Raw genomic sequence first — 18,057 nt, 5'->3', positions numbered from 1 at the left:
TAAACTAAAAGCTTTGGATGACAAACTTGGGTCAGCATCAGAGTTCAAGGAGAAGGTGGTTACAACTGAGCCAGGTTCTCAAAGAGCAGTACATTCCTTTCTCTTTAAAGGCAATTTATCAGGATTTATCCAAGCCTGTAAGAACAATCCCTTAAGACCATCCAATTTCCTTTCTTTCTAATTCCATACTTAGCAGAGCAACCTTCTGATAATTAATTTGGTTCCTCAGGTAAGTCAATACCAGGAAAGAGACTGATAGAGTTATTGTGCCAGCTACATCGCCTGCTGTAAATGAATAAATTGGTTTGTGGATTTATCAATCTACCTCCAAGAGTTCAGTCTGCAAACACCACTTTTCCCAGGGTGCCCTGTAATTTGACTTGCAGACCTGCAATGCTATGTGACCAAAGTGAGAAGAGCTCTTTTAAGACTTTCATAATCCTGGCCATTCTTGTCATAGGAGGTACCACCTTGTGTTATGTCAAGAGTATTAAAATGCACTCACTCCCTGGGCTGCCATGTTGACAAGCCCAGTTTTGAGTGGAGCTCCCTGGAATTGTACAATACGTGACCCCGCTTCCATTGCATATTAACTGAAACGTATTTTGTGAAAAACAAGTGGAAAGACTGTTTATTAAGCTACTTATTTAGTTATGAGTTATTCATTTGCCCAAAAGTTCCCAGCAATCATTACGTATAGCAGAGAATGCTGCCCTGACCACCCTATTTAAAAGTACAACTCACACCTGCCCACACCACGATGGACCCTACTTACTTCTCCTCCCCTGCCTTATTTTCTTTATGTTACTTGTGAACATAAGATGCTGATGCAGGACAGGCAACCCTGGACTGGAGTTTAGCCCATGAGGGTTCTTGGCAACAATTCAAGGGTGAGCCAGTGGTAGGGTAGAAGAAAACAGCTTTATTGAGGCGGCAGTGTTATGGCTCAGGCAGTATTACATCTCCGTGACTGCTCCTACAGAGATGGGCTACCCCATGGGCAGTGTGCCGAGAGTAGCAGCTCAGGGCAGTTTTGCAGCCATATGTACACCTACTTTTAATGACTTGGAGATTAAGGGCCAGTTGATGCAGAAATTTCCAGAGGAAGGGTGGTAACTTTGGGATACTTGGGTCATTGCCTTGGAAAGGGGTGGTAACCCTGGATGTTGCCATGGCAATGGTAAACTGACATGGCAGATGGGTGAGGTGTCTTATGGAAAGCTGCTTCCGTCAGGTCTCTGTTTTAGCTAGTCTTCAATTTGGTCTGGTGTCATCGGAGCCCAGCATCCAGAGTCAAGTCCCTCCTCAATACCATAGATCTAATTTATCTTACCATAGATCTCATTTATCTTGTTTATTGTCGTTCCGTTTTCACCATGAGGGCTGGTATTTTTGTGTTTTATCCACTACAGAAACCTCAGCACCTAGAACAGAATGGAACCTAGTAGATATCTAGCAAATATTGGTTGAATTAATAAATGCATTAATTTCAAGTGAATTTTTTATATGTTAAAATTATGATTTTTTTTTTTTTTTTTTTTTTTTTTTTTTTTTTTTTTTTTTAGTTTTTAGGTCTCAAATATTTTAGAGGCCCTTAAAATCTATATAGACTGTAGGTACTCTGCCTTGTGGTGGGGCTCCTCCCCCAGCTTCCACCTTGTAGGCACAGAGTACTCGATACTCCTTACTGGGGACAGCAGACTCGGCTGTACTCCTCTCACACCACCTTGAATCCTTCTTACAGTCTCTTGTGGGTCCTATCTCCACTTCCCCCCCACCTTCTTTGGGCTTTTTCCTATACCTGTGATTATTTTTAAGGAGCTGCCGCAGGCTACGAGGGCTGCTCTGCTTACAGGGAAGATAACCAAAAGTGCCTGGGAGTTTATGCCTCTCCCAGGGGCTCTTAGCCAGGGACCAATCGTAGGGGGAGTATGAAAGCCCACTTCTTTTGCTGCCAGTTGAGAAAAAATCTGGGGTGAGATTTACACTTCTGAGCTCCCCATAGGATCAGGCTGAGGCTGAGATTTGCCTGAAGTCACATCTTGCCTGGCTGGCTTCTTTCCCTTCCCTGGGCTGCTTCTCCCATCACCCCACACAATTCTTCTGGGGGAACATTCTCAGTAAATCCTTGCCCATGAATCCTCATCTCAGGTTCTACCACTGGAGAATCTGACCTGGCACCCCCACAGCAGCCTCACGCAACATGTGCTTAATTTCCTTGGGGTGAAGTTCACTGTGGCTGCTGCTACTGCAGCCTGCACGCCCAAGAATCCAGGTAGGACCAGGTACCTCCGTCATGTTCTTCATGGAGTGAATGGCCTTCTGGGTGCACAGCCATCCCCAGACAAATACCTGAGAGGAGGGAGAAATGATGGGATGAAACAAGTTTTAAAAATGACCACATGATGCTCAGAAGCACAAAGGTTGGAAAATAGTGCCATAATATTGAGAAATGGGTTCAAGCTCAACTCACTTACAGATTTATTATGTGACCCTAGACGAGCCTCCATTTGATCAACTCCAGCAATTTTTGCCCCCTAAGTTCAAGTCTGTGTTGAGCTTTTGATTCTCCCAAAGAAAATTATACCACTGCAATAGCTCTTGTTTCCAGCTTGCTTGTTTGAATTAAAGCTTTGTGGCATTTTAGTTTATGGTATCTCTGGGGAGGAGTGAATATGTCAGTGTAATTAACTCATCTGATGAGAGAGGTCTTGTTTATTTCCCCTACAAAATAACAGGTGGTGGTTGAGCTCTGATACATTATGGTGATATGAAACACATTTAGAATAAATCACATTAAATAAACAGGGAAACAAAATGATTTCGAGGTACATTTTTTATTGTTTTAAATTAAGTTTTGAAAGTGAACAGCTGCATACCAAAAAGCCACACAACTGCTACTCACCTCCAATTTGCTTCTTTGAGAAAGGGTTAATGGCATTTTTAGGTTCAACCGATTAGGACTACTAGAAACTTAAGTATTCTCAAATTATTATCCAATCACTGTCTTTCTGAGCACCCTCTTTTTGCGTGGGATGTGGCAGTCTAATCAACTTGAGTGATCAGTTAAAACAACCATATGCATTTCATTTCACAAAATCCACAATGACATGCATTTCAGAAACATGTAAGAGTAACACCATGTGCTGGGCATTAAGTAAATAAAAACAAATATGGAAGAGTCTTTCCTACGAGAAGTTCACAGTCTAAAGAAATATCGTAAATAAAAAGGCATTTCCAGGTATTAAAATTGTAAGGAATATTATTCCTTCCTCCAAAAACTTTTTTTTTTTTTTTTGATATGGAGTCTCACTCTGTTGCCCAGGCTGGAGTGCAGTGGCATAATCTTGGCTTGCTGCAACCTCTGCCTCCTGGGTTCAAGCGATTCTCCTGCCTCAGCCTCCCAAGTAGCTGGGCCTACAGGCAGGCACCACCACCCCTGGCTAATTTTTGTAATTTTTGTAGAGAGCGGGTTTCACAATGTTGGCCAGGCTGGTCTGGAACTCCTGACCACAAGTGATCTGCCCACCTCGGCCTCCCAAAATGCTGGGATTATGGGTGTGAGCCACAGTGTCCAGCCAACCTGCAAAAACTTAATGTAACTTCAGAAATTGATTTTTCTTTTTTACAATTAAATGAATCAAGATCCTAGAAAGCAAGAACAAAAAATAAATTCAGCAAACCAGAAATGATGAAGAATTCCTGATGTGGTTCAAGGTGAGAATATTTGATTGGAGCTATAGAGATATTAGGCTGAGAAAACCTGTGAGAAGGAGAATATGATGTAAGGGAAGTGGAAGAAGGATGGGAAAGGGGGAAGGAGAAGGTGGAGGGGAGGCACCGAGGAGATGAGGAGGGGTACAGGGGAAAAGAATGCAGAAAGGAAAGAAGGAAGGGAAAGAAGGTAAAAGTGAGGGGAAAGAAGAAGGTGGTGAAGGAAGGAGGGGAGAAAGGGGGAGTGGAAAAGAAAAAGGAAAAGAGGTAAGTGCTTGGAAAGATTGAATGGGTGGAAAAAGGAAGCAAAATGGCTGGGAAAAAGGAGAAAGGGTGGAGAAAGTGAGAAAGCCGAGCAAAGCTGGATCAGATGGATGAGGACAACGTTATGACTTTTGGCGCATAATAAAACTCCAGCCTCAGGGTCTACAATCAGAAAGAGCAAAAAGGGCCCTTATGAAACTGAATAAAGACCCTCAAAGATACTAGGTCTGGAACCTGTAAATATTACCTTACATGGAAAAAAAGGTCTTCGCAGATATGATTTAGTTAAGGATCTTGGGATGAGGAGATGATCTTGGCTCACAGTGATGCAAAAAAATAATTTTAAAGGCATAGAATATAGACCCAAAATTTCCACTATTTCTCAAGAACGAGTTCTAGAAGGAAAGAAGAAAATTATATAACAAATAATCATAATAAAAGAACATTTTCTAGAGCTGAAGAATAAAAAGTATCTTTAAATTGAATGGGGCCTTTGAACATTCAGCAACAGAAAAACTGATGGCAATAAAAGACCCTCCCCTATAAACATTATGATAAAATGTCAGAACAAAAACTAAAGATAAAAACCTGAAAATAAAAAAGCTAAAGTCATTTCCCTTTAAAGGCTAAAGTTCTGATTGTCATTAGCTATCATTGTGCGCTAGACAACATTGTAAGATAGAAGACGGTGGATCTGATCAAACAGGCGCTTGACTATTTGCTAACACGTAAGAAATCAGAAACCTTACCATCCACAGAGTCTCTTTGAGTTCCTTGAAGATATACCACAGGAAAATTACCAAAGAATCTATGATAGAAGAAAATGACATACAAGAAAGGGTAGAAAACAAGAAACCAGTAAAACATAAGGTCAAATTGTGGAATCAAAAAAAAAAATAGGTTGAATACATAGAAACAGAGAGTAGAACAGTGTTTACGGGAGCAGGGAGGAGAAGGAAATGAGATCTGATAAGTCAAAGTGTACAAACTTGCAAGTAGGCAGGAGCAATAAGTCTAGATATCTAATGTACAGCATGAGGACTATAGTTAATAACATTGTATGCTAAAAATTTTCTAAGAGAGTAGATTTTAGGTGCTCTTACCACAAAAATGAGGCAAATAAGGAAGGGGATGGATATGTTAATCTACTTACCCATAGTAATCATTTCACTGTGTAATGTATATCAAAACATCATGTTGTACTCCTCAAATATATACAACAAAAATAAATAAGTGAAAATGTATAAAAACTTTACAAAAGGAAAAAAAGAAATAGAACTTTAAAAGATGGCAGAATTAATACAACCTCTTCATTCACACTTTGATAGGCTGGATAGAAGCATAGCCAAGCCAAATGCTTCTAAAGCGTGAATAGTTTTAATGTGATTCTGGAATTGAAATTTCAAAAGGTCACTGTATCATAGATAAGGAAGTGAGACTGGAGAGGAGTGAAACATACTAAGGTTTCTTTCCTGCTCAGAGGATACTGACTGACTCAAGATAACACTGGATAGATAATTTTCCGTGTATGTGATTTAAAGTGTACATATAAGCATCAAAACATAGAAATAAGATACAAAACTGTGAAACTACTAAACACAAAAATAAGTAAATCTAATCCACTAATAACAGTAAAGTTAAAAATATATATATACCTAGTAAAGGAAAGATATCAATGAACAAAGATAGATGTTCAATTAATAAATATAAATGAATTAAATTTAGTTATAAAATGGTAGATAATTTTTAAATGATAAACATTTCAATAGTACAAAATAATATTCAGTATGAGTAAGAAACAGGGCAATATGGGCAAACATAGGACCAAAAGAAGCATTTTTAAGATGGCAGAGATTTTGGTCAAGTTAAAATGCTGAGGAGAGGAAATTGATAGGGGGGAATGAGATGAGGAGGAGATGATTTATAAATTGATATCTCTGAAAGGTAGGATAGACTGGATCCAGAGCCAGATGGAGGGATTCACCTCAAAGAAAAAAAAAAAAAAAAGAAGCTTCCAGATTTTTCAGATTTTTCTATACGTCATTTACAAGCTGTCATTGAGAGTCAATAACCAAGGTTTCTCTATTATCACCATGATGGGAGGATTCTTTATAAAAACACATTCTCTCATTAAAATATTGTGAATATTTATTATTATGGAGTTAAAAAACAAAGATTATAAAGAAGATTTTTAAAACTTCCTAAAACACCATCTTCCAACTTCTTTCCACTTTTAGTTAAAAAATAAACAAGTTTTCATTGTTCTTTTTTGTGACCAGTGTTGCCAAATACTACCTGTTTTTTTTTTTTTTTTTTTGCTTTCTTTATGTATGATCTTTCCATTGAACAACTAGGAATACAGCTTTTGTGATGGAAAAGGAGCCATAATTTAATTTTAATTAATCTTAATTCTGCTTGATTATTAAAAAGCATTTGTATGAAAAAGTACATTTCCAGTTTAGCCCACATGGTCTTCCCCAATTTCTACAGACAATTCCCTGCTAACATGGTTCTCTTTCCAAGGAGCCCAACTACCTCTGGAATGGAGATGAGGGTGGGCTCAAAGAGGTACAAGGCTAGAGGCAAGTCCTCACACCCTGGAAGTCTCATAAATGAACAGCAATGGTAGATAGTGATTGAGAATATGGACCCTGGAGCCAAACCTTCTGGTTTTAAGTCCAAGCTCTGCCATTTATGAGATCTGTGGTCTCAAATGACATAATTGTCTTCTCTATGCCTCAGTGTTCTCATCTGCAAGATGAGGTGGGTGTGTAAAAATACGCTGTACATCATGGGGGTCCCTAGAGATTTTAGTGTACTGATGAATATTAAATGCTTGGTTACAAGAGTGTCTAACACAGACAATAAGCATTATTTAAACATTAGCTTGCATCATAAAATTATTTCCTAACTGTTGGGTTTCCCTGAGAGTACCCGGTCTTGATGAGTCTTTCTCATGTGTGAAATTTCATGTTTATACTAGCAAAGTTCTGAGTTTCTACTCTATGCCAGGTCCTGTACTAAGTGCTTTTATGAGCAGAGTCTTTATTTGATCATTCATGTAAGAACTATTAATATTTATTCAGTCCCTTCTTTGTATTAAGAAACATTATGTCCAGAAATATTATAGTGAAGAAAATTAGGGATTATCTCTAGTCCACTTACAATAGTCAAATAATTCCTCATTTAATTCTCACAATGGTCCCATCAGGAAGATACCATTTTGCAAATGAAGAATTTGAGTATCACAAGGGCCCAAGGACCCAGGCCAGTTAATAGCTGAGTCTGGCTCCAGATCTCACCCTCTTCATCATTTTTTTATACTGTTAGTGGTGATGGGCTCTCTAGGCTGGTTGCGGATGGCAGAGAATCACATTTGTCTCATGCCTGGTTGGTAGAGGGCCTTTCAGCTGCCTCCCTAAATGCCCTGTCCTCAGGATCACCTGGACCCTTATTGCCTATGGTATTGACCTGACTCTACTTAGGAAACGGCCTGATTAACCAGAAGCCCATGTCAATGGTCAAATCCTCAGCAAGGGTTTGATCATATTCTCTCCTCAATCCCTCAGCATGGGAGAACCCCAACAATTGTACTATTTAGGAAATGCATCTCATGCATTTTTCTTTTGATTCCTCATGCCTTTTGAGAACCTCTTTTCAACTGTTAGTCTACTTCCTGGTTGGGCTAACCTTCACCTGCTATATCCTGTTGTGGTCACTTCTGGTACCCAGATACCTGTCCCAGTACTCCAGAAAACAGGTTGAAGCTGGACACTCTCTGGAAAACCCAGCAACAAGAAAAGACCAGAAGCCTTAGGGCTGATACCAACAAAACACTTCTCTCTGTCATTTTCATTGAGGACATGGTATACTCAGTCTGCACGGTGGCATGCCCCCAAATTCTACAGGATTTGAAGTTTTGAATAATCCCAGGCATTGGTTGAATCCTGCCTCTACCATGTTCCTGCTCTGTGACCCTGGACCAGTTCCTTAGAGTCTCTTGCCCTGTTTTGTGTGTGTCATTTATAAACTTGAGATCAGTGCAACAGTTCCCAACCCATATGGTTATCATGAACAAAGACATGTACTAAGTTAAACATTAATACAGTGCTTAACAAAGAATATGTCCAATAAACATTATCATAATAATAATATTCTAATTATTATTTATTTTGGCCATTTTGATCTGGGATCATGCAAAGTACGGTCTCAATGGTACTTTCATTCCTGGAAAACCTATCCCTCCTTACACACATACAGAGTCTTTTTAACTCATAGTATAGCTAAAATGTAGTCACTTTTAAACAAAACAGAAAAATAAATATATTGAATAAAACATGATTTTTCACTTATTCTGAATGTTGATGTTTGAAGGAAAACATATAATTGAGGATGAAGAGAGAGAGGAAGAGAGAGATGAGGTAGCAATTTTATAGGGCCTTGCTACTCAGTATGGTCCACAGATCCGCCTCATTAACATCACCAAGAGCTCCTAAGAAAAGCAGAAGTCCAGGTTCACCCTAGTCCTACTGAATCAGAATCTGCATTTCAAATGATCCCAGCTAATGCCTACCCACTTTAAGGTATACATTTAGCAGCACTACCCAGGGCTTAAAGCTGGTGGTGCTGGCTCTTCATGAAGTCAATTTTTACTTTGGAAAGTCTAGGTGACCTTTTTCTAGATGTATGTCTCATTACCACAACTTTTATACTTACCAGTAATAATTAAAGCATTTTTAAAAGTTCAATAATTAAAATGGAGACAATGTTGGTGAGGAGAAAGAGAGGGACAGAGATAGAGACAAATAGATCAAGGCAGATTTTCCTAAATGACTGCCGTACAAGTCTCAGAGGCTACGGTGCCTGGGCTCTGGTTGCCAAGCAGACTAGCTGTAGCACTGAGATTGGGCAACATGGGTTTCAGTTCAGATCCTGGGTTTCTTCTAAATCCTACTGTGGCCATGAAAAGATGATCCAAAGAGGAAGTTCCCTTATAAACCAGTGGTGCTCCAAGCTTGACTCAAGTGGATACTTGCACTGGATTTTGAAGAAAAGAAGAACCAGGAAAGAAGGAAAGAACACAGAATTTGAAGTCAGGGTCTTGAGTTCAATTCTACTAACACCATCGACTGGTGGGAAGTGTAGCACAGAACCAAGAGCCTAAGGGTCAGTTCAGGCCAGGATTCAATACTCAGTCCTCCAGGGGCCAGTGTCAGAACATGGGTATGTTAGAAAACCACCCTGCTGTGGTCTGAATGTTTGTGACCCTCAACATTCATCTGTTGAAATGTTAACCTCCAGGGTGATGGTATTAGAAGGTGGGGTCTTTCAGGAGGTGATTTGGTCATGAGGGCAGAACCCTCATAAATGGGATACATGTCCTTATTAACAGGCCCAAGAGAGCTCATTTGCCCCTTCTGCCATGTGAGGACAAAGAAAGAAGGTGCCATCTGTAAACCAGATCCAGAGTCTGTTGATGGTTTGATCTTGGACTTTCCAGCCTCTAGAATGGTGAGAAACAAATTTCTGTTGTTTATAAGCTACCTGGTCTATGATATTTTGTTATAGCAGAAGGAAAAAGTATTTTGTTAATTTTCCTAAGTAAGATTCTTTACTGTCAGTTATAGCAAGCTTCAACTATACAGAGTCCCATATGGTTGTTCCCACTGAAAGCAGGTAAAAGAAGCATCATAAATACAGAAAGTGCAAAGGTATCTTTGTGAATAAGGAGTTACAAACTAGACAACTTGAATTGGGTCTGGTTCAAAGGCCTATTTTGTTGCTCTAAACATGAAAAAAAATTAAGTATCAGAGTGTCCATAATAATCCAGATTTCTGGCTTCTTTTAAGGCAATTTGTTAATACTGAAACCACATTTAAGCAGGATAACAAGCAAATGGCACTGACCTTGGCTTATCCCTGTAGAATTCAGTCAGACAGTACCCTCCAGTCCCTGTTTTCTTACATATGCCTGATTCACCCAGTTACGTTGGCTGATGAATCTTGAGAAGTATTTCAATTTGCAACCCCTGCCATAAATGAAAGACCTCTGTTAACCAATTTGGGGTGAGCTAGAGTGAGGTTCCTCCCACCACCGACCCAGTCTGGAACCCAGACTCAAGGGACCAACGTCCTCAGTTCATAATGATCTGCAATGCAGAACAGTTATCATTTCATTTAATCACGATGCAGAACAGTTATCATTTCATTTAAAAGTAGTGACTGCTGGAATTACATTTCCCATGTAAAACAATAACACAATTCCCAGTTGATCAGCAAATAAATAAGAGAAAACAGCTTTGTAATTATTTCGACAGTGGTCGGGCTCAAAGAAACCCATCAAATCCCATTTCATGAGAGAGAGCGCTAAGCAGAATTGAGCAAACATTTTACCTGAGTCTAGTCCAACGCATCCTGCTCCAAAGATGACTCCTATAATGAAAATCTGTCGTTCGCAAATGACTCATCATCTGAAAACTGTGCTGAAGATGCTGGAAATGCGGGTGATGCATGTGAAAACGAAATTAATCAATATGAAGATGAAGATCAGCAGTCTATCACAGCTGAGCTGTTTGATAATAATGAACAGGGGAAACAGACAGGGCTCAAGAAACTCATGAAAGTGCAGGAAATGTCAACAGGAATTATGAATTAGTAACTATTGCTAGAAATAAAGAAACCAGAGTAAGAGGACAAAAGAACAGTACTGTGTTGGGAAATAACCCCGTGCATTTCTACCTCCCTTGTCTAAGCCACCAGTGTTGCTCGTATGTATTATGACACTGGACTCCTCACTTGCCTGACCCACATCATGTTATCCTCACAGCAGCCAAAATAATCCTGTTGGAATGCAACTCACGTCAAGGCACCCTTCTACTCAGAATAGTCCACTGGCCTCTATGTCACTTGCCATTAAAGCCAACATCCCCACAATGACCGATGAGACCTGCATCACCGGGATCCCACTTCCTCCCATTGCCCCTTCACTTACTCCAGGCACACCAACCAGAAACACAATGTTCCCAAGACACCAGCCATGGCTCCTTCTTGGAGCACTAACAGGTGCTCTTCCAAGAACTTGGAAGTTGCCTCTCTTAGGCAACCTCAGAACTTGTTCCCTCACTTCTTTACAATCTTCCCTTAAAAGACTTGTCTCAGCCCAGCCCTCCCTAGCCAACCTATCTGAAGTTAACAACCCTCTTATCCTAGCCAGATAAATTCCCTACTCGCCACCCTCCTTCATTTTGTTCTTTAACATATTATTATCTCAAATACACATATTTTAGCCAAACATCTGATTTATTGTCTGCCTCACCTGTTAGACTACAAGCTCTAGGAGATCTGAAAGTTTTGCTTATTTTGTTCTCTGTTGCATCTCCAGTACCCAGATATGTACCTGGAATGCAGTAGATGCTTAATAAATATTTGTCAAATACATAACTGTAATTCAGAGATGTACAGGAAAAGAATGATGACAACAATGTGTAAAAGAGATTGTTAAATTTGCCAGAAATACATCCAGGTAACAGCCCCCATCCCCTCCCAGAGGATTTGTAAAGGTGGTGAGACAACACCAATCTTCTCCCAAGTGAACAGGTAAAACGAAGGTTCTGGGACCACTACAGCTGAACACTCTGCCTGCATTGGTGGTATCCTGGCCCTTTTTTCTCCTCTGGGGTAGTTATATGGTGAATCCCAGCCTGAAATCACCAGTCAGTCTCTTTCTGTCCCACTTCTTTATCAAGAATCAAAATGGACTGATTTGCAATTCAATTCAACAAACATTTATTTACTGAATTGAATTTGCAAGTACATTAAGACTTCAATGTGACATAAAGGGAAAATTGTTAAGTTAGTCCTACAATGAGTTTTACTTCCACTTATTTATGAAGATCAATGATAAATATTTGACATCAATCTGATTGCTTTTTATTTGCACGTCTTCTATAGGAACCATTGATGGCAATTCGGCAATATTTGATGCCTATCTGCAAAACTACAGCAAAGGGTATGAATTAGGAAATGATGCATTTGCAAGATGGCCATTCTCAAAATTTATTATCAGCATCTGAGTGGGTCTTCCTCCTCTATCTAGAAAACTGATTCTCTTATAAGGTACTTCACTGCTTCAAGATAGACCAAGGGACCACAGAGGAGAGGCAACATTCAGTAACAGCCATACACCTAAGTTGGTATATATTTTACATGGAGTCTTGCTCTATTGCCCAGACTGGAGTGCAGTGGCGTGATCTCTGCTCACTGCAACCTCTGGCTCCTGGGTTCAAGCGATTCTCCTGCCTCAGCCTCCTGAGTAGCTGAAATTACAGGCACACACCACCACACCCAGCTAAGTTTTGTATTTTTAGTAGAGACGGTTTCACCATGTTGGCCAGGCTGGTCTCAAACTCCTAACCTCAAGTGATCCACCCGCCTCAGCCTTTCAAAGTGCTAGGATTACAGGAGTGAGTCACCACACCCAGCCAGTAAGTATATTTTTCATTATCCTTTCTCCTTCCTTCACCTTAGAGGAGATATCTTAAAGGTCCAAGAAGCCCCGATGACAAATAATCATGCTTGTGTCTGAGTGCATTCTGTTTGCTTCCACAATATTCTAGAGAAGTGTTTCTCAACCTCAGCACTGTTGACTATTGGAGATGAAAATTTCTTTGTTGTGAGAGGCTGTCCTGGACGTTGCAGGATGGTTAGCAGCATCTTTGGCCTCTACCCAGTAGATGCCAGCAGTACTCTCCTCCCTATCAAAACATGTCTCCAGACATTGCCAAATGTTTTCTGGAAGGCAAAATTGTCCTCAGTTGAGACTACTGTTGTAGAATGAGTCTTTCCATAAATTGAATTACGTTTTCAGCACCCAGTTGAAAATAGTACATAATTAGGCCCTATAAATGTATCACCATGGTATGTTTCATAGTCACCCCTTCCTCTCCTCATGTATTATCTCACCATACTTCAGGGTCTTGAGAGTGTCCTAATCCGGGAGCAATTTGGTTGTTTTTTTTTAAAAAAAGTAGAAATCCACTTAATTTAACCAAGTAAGGAATTATATATCCTAAGTGTGCACAAGAACTTCTCAGACCAGAGAAGACAGAGTGAAGACTTATAGGACTTATAAAGTAGACAAGTAGTCAACTCTTTCTTCTCTCTCCCTCCTCCTTTCTTTCACTCCTCTCTCATCATTTGTCCTTCACATAATAGCAAGAGTGATCCCTTTAAAATATAAATCTGGGCTAGGCGCTGTGGCTCACGCCTGCAATCCCAGCACTTTGGGAGGCCGATGAGAGCAGATCCCTTGAGGCCAGGAGTTCAAGACCAGCCTGGCCACCATGGTGAAATCCCATCTCTACTAAAATATACAAAAATTAGCTGGGCATGGTGGCATGCACCTGTAATCTCAGCTACTCAGGAGGCTGAGGCAGAAGAATCGCTTGAACCTGGGAGGCGGAGGATGCAGTGAGCCAAGATTGCCCCACTGCAATCCAGCTGGGTGCACTCCAGCACTGCACTCCAGTCCCCTTGAGACTCTGTCGCAAGAAAAACAAACAAACAAACAAAAATCACATCTATATAAATCTGGTCATGTTTTTCCATCATGCTTTAAATAAAATCACCATGATGACAGCTTTAAATAAAATCACCATGATGACAGTGACCTTCTGATCTGGCCACTGCTTATGTCTCAGACCTTATAACTCTCTCCCTCCCTCTCACTTCTATAGCCATATAAGCTTTCTTGCCCCACTATATATGCTCACATCTCATGGATCTTGCACCTGCTTCCTCTGCCTGCAATGTCTTTTCCCCAGATAGTCCTGTGGCTTACTCTCTCATTTTATTCAAATTCCTGCTCAAGTAGTACCTTCTAATAGATATCTTCTGCAGCTATTCTATCTAAAGTAGCACGGTCCCTGGCCCCCAATTTCTACCTATTCTCTATCTCCTTATTCTCTTACCCTTTCTTCATTGCCTTTGACTCTGTAACATAATTTCAGATGGCATTATTTATTTATTTTCTTCCTGTCACCTCAATTAAGCACTTTCTGGGAGGTTAGGCCATTCCACTCTCATAATTTCAAAGCCTAAAACAGATGATGGCATTTTAGTAGGTTCTCAGTCAATATCTGTCAAGTGAATGAATACATATCTCATTCTTTATCCTTTGAAGAGGGACTCATATGTTCAACACACTTACAGGTAACCCATCATAGATAGTCCAAAACAGCAGCCTTAAACCTTGAGTCCATGAAGTGATGTTTGAGCTTCACTCCAGTTAATTAATCCAGTCTTGGTATCATTCTAAATTTGGAGGAAGAAACTGTCTTTTATAGTCAGTCTTGGCTGGGTATCCATTCCTTGTTCAAGCAGCTGACATCAGAGATCAGGCTTTAAGGCTAAAGCTCTTAAGCCATAAATAGGGCAGATTCGCTAAGAAAAAGGAATAGAATGGGCTAAGATGCTCAAATCTTAGGTATTGGGTACCTTAACCTCATCCTCTCCTCCACTGTCAATATTCTAAGACTTTCCTGACTGCTAATTTTCAGGGAGCCAGGAAATAAAATCCCTTCACAGAGTGAAAACTCAAGAGTTACGCTGTCAAGAAAAAATGGCTAAGGTAATACCTAGGCCAGAAACCATGGCAAGTAGATGCTAACCCCAGCCTATAATTTGCTCATAACTAAGAGTTTTAATCTTGAGATCAAAGTAAAATGCCAAGATCAAAGTCAAAGGAATGCGACTGAGGAGAAGAATGTAAAGTAATCTCAAAGACCATGAAGGCAAGAAGAAAATATGCCCCAATTAGAAATCAGATGCAGTCCAGGTTGCAGTGTGGTTGGCTATACACATGGGAATGGACATTGGGGGAGAGAAGGGAACATTGACACTCAAAGATTTAAGACAGGCAGGAAGAAATAAGCATGTGGGCTTCTACAGCTGGAATATGTCCCTCCACCAGGCGCAGTGGCTCATGCCTGTAATCCCAGCACTTTGGGAGGCCAAGGTGGGCGGATCACTTGAGATCAGGAGTCCAGGACCAGCCTGGCCAACATGGTGAAACCCCATCTCTACTAAAAAAGTACAAAAACTAGATAGCATGGTGGCGCGTGCCTGTAGTCCCAGCTACTCAGGAGGCTGAGGCTCAAGAATTGCTTGAATCCCGGAGGCAGAGGTTGCAGTGAGCTGAGATCACGTCACTGCACTCCAGCCTGGGTGACAGAGCAAGACTCCATCTAAAAAATAAAAAGAAAAAGAATATGTCCCTCAAAGTTCATGTGTTGGAAATTTAATTCCTAATGTGAAAGTTTTGAGAGGTGGGGGGGTTTTAAGAGCTGATTAGGTCATGAGGGCTCTTCCTTCATGAAAGGATTATGTTACTTTCATAAGAGTGGGTTTAGAATCACAAGAGTGAACTCGTTATAAAAGGAAGTTTGACTCCCTTTTGCTCCCTCAAATGCTCTCTCTAGCCCTTGTGGATACTTTCCACCATGTTATGATGCTGCAAGAAGGCTCTCATCAGATGCCAGCACCATGCTCTTGCACTTCAGAACCTCAACAACCATGAGCGACATCAATTTCTGTTCGTTATAAATTATCCGGCTTGTGGTATTTTGTTATAGTAGCACAAAACAGACTAAGACATGGATTGAGCATGAGGAAATAGGTAAGAAACTGAATTCTTACTTATTATTTGATAAGAAAGTCTTCCACAAGAGGGTAGACAGAGCAGTACCCCTTAGCAGCAGATCAACTAGGATTGAGCTCTGATTGCTGGAAAGAATGTCTACATACTGCGATTATAGGCCTTTCTGGTGTGAGAAGATGTGTGCTCTGTCCCGAACAAAAGGCTGAGCTCAGCAGCAGGCAGTGATTGTAGCTGGGCGCTAGGCCCATGAGATTTCTCATGGTCCTAATAACCAGCTTCCATCATGAGCCAATCCATCATGTACATTATTTCCACGTTAATGTTGTTAAAATGACACTAACAGCATGTCACTCCTTTGTTCAGAAGCCATCAGTGACTCATTGATGCCTAGTGGATGAAGTACAAATGTCTCAATCCTGCACTTGCAACTTTCCATAATTTACACTAAAGTGTTCATTGTACAAGAACCAAAGAATGCAGGACTGGGCATTTGTGTCCTCCAAAAAGAGATATGCTGAATTTCTAACCCCCAAAATCTTAGAATGTGACCCTATTTGGAAATAGGGTCTTCACAAATTCAACTAAGTTAAGATGAGGTTATTAGAATGGGTTCTAATCCAATACTACTGGTGTCCTCATACAAAGGGGGAAATTTGGACATAGACAGCACAGAGAGAAGATTATATGAAGACACACAGAGAGAAGATGGCTATGTGACAATGGAGGCAAAGAGGGGAGTGATGCATCTACCAAGCCAAGGAATACCAAGGGTTGCTGGCCTTGGCATCAGAAGCTAGAAGACTCAAGGAAGGATTCTCTCCTAGAGCTGTCAGAGAGAACATGATGCTGCTGACACTTTGACTTCGTACTTCTAGCTTCCAGAACTGTAATAGAATTCATTGTTGTTGTTTTAAGCCATCTGGTTTATAATATTTTGTTAAAGCAGCCCTAGAAAACTAACATATGGAAAAAGGGGCATACCAGGATCTTCTATTTAATTTCACATGGGAAAAGTGACCAATATCTCAGTTTGCCTGGGTTTTCTCAGGGATTTTCAGTGATAAAACTGGGAAAGTCCCAAGTACACTGGGACAAGTTGGTCACCTTGTGTGGCAGCCTCCTCCCTTAGTAGGCAGAGTTCCAGGGAGGAAGTAAAGCAGCTTTCACAAAGTTCCTCTGTCGAGAGTAAAGTTAGGGAAAACTGTTAGGTAGGATATGGCAGCCTTAACCAATGCACAGGGGCAAGGAAAGGTCAAGAGACCCTAAATATAAATTTAACATGAAGGTCCTAGAAATTATGATTGGTAAACTAGTCCCCACAGGAGCTAAATCAGGAGAGAGATAAAGCAAAGGGTAATTTCATCTTGGGGTGATGGTGAGAAATAAAAATAGTCCATATTTGGCCCTCCTGGAGCAGATTCACCAAATGTTCCCCAGCACTGGTATTTTTTTAAATTTGTATTTGTTTATAGAATAGGTAGAAAGATACCTTTTTAGTATGAATTTATTTCTTGTTAGGGTCAAGCACTTTCAAATATTTACTAACCACTTGTATTTCCTCTTATGTGAATGGAGTATTTGCCCATGTTTCTCCCATAGGTTTTAGTTTTGAAAAATTGGTTCACATGAGTTCTTCAATAGTAAATATATTTACAATGCATGTGCCACATATGTTGCACCTATCTATCCATGTTTATAGTATGCTTTTTAATGCGGTCTATGTTGCTTTCAACGTATAGAAAATTTATTTAAATTGTTGATATTTCCTTCGTGATTTTTAACCATTTTTTTTAATTTTTCTCTTAGGCAGTCCTTACCCATAATTTAAACTTGTTTTTAATTTTTAATAGATAATGGTAATATTTTATCCTTGGAAAGAGAGGAGCATAAGATTAAAACAGTCATAATTCCATTTCATTATAAAAAATCATGTCATCTTTACTTACTATACTAAATGGCTCTTGTTCTTCCTTCCTATGGCTGGCGCAGCATAAGCCAGTGCCTGGACTAGGGTGAGGGGAATAAGGTGCCAAGGGCACCAAATGGAAGGATTAAATAGTAATTAACTAATTAGTATGTTTGAAAACATAAATACAACACTAAAAATCCAAAGAGTGACAGAGGGTAACAGAGGAAGCAATGTTAGAAAAATAAGGAGGAGGATAAGAAGAGAATGAAACAACTTTAAAAATTGGTATCAGAAATACAATAGGAAATTTCATTGAGGTGGGGTTGTGAGGATGAATTGAAATTATTATTTCCTTGTTAATGAATGCAATAGATATTGGAGAACCACACTAATTATTGCTCATTTTTATGTTATTCTGTACTTATAGAACTTACCTGTTTAAGCCCTATTTCACAGTTTTGCTATGTGATATCTTTGGCTAGAAGAAGTGAAAGAATGGTGTCTTGAAAAACTA

Source organism: Pongo abelii, chromosome 21 (assembly GCF_028885655.2).
Source record: "Pongo abelii isolate AG06213 chromosome 21, NHGRI_mPonAbe1-v2.0_pri, whole genome shotgun sequence".
Lineage (NCBI taxonomy): Eukaryota > Metazoa > Chordata > Mammalia > Primates > Hominidae > Pongo > Pongo abelii.
This window is presented reverse-complemented; position numbering follows the sequence as displayed.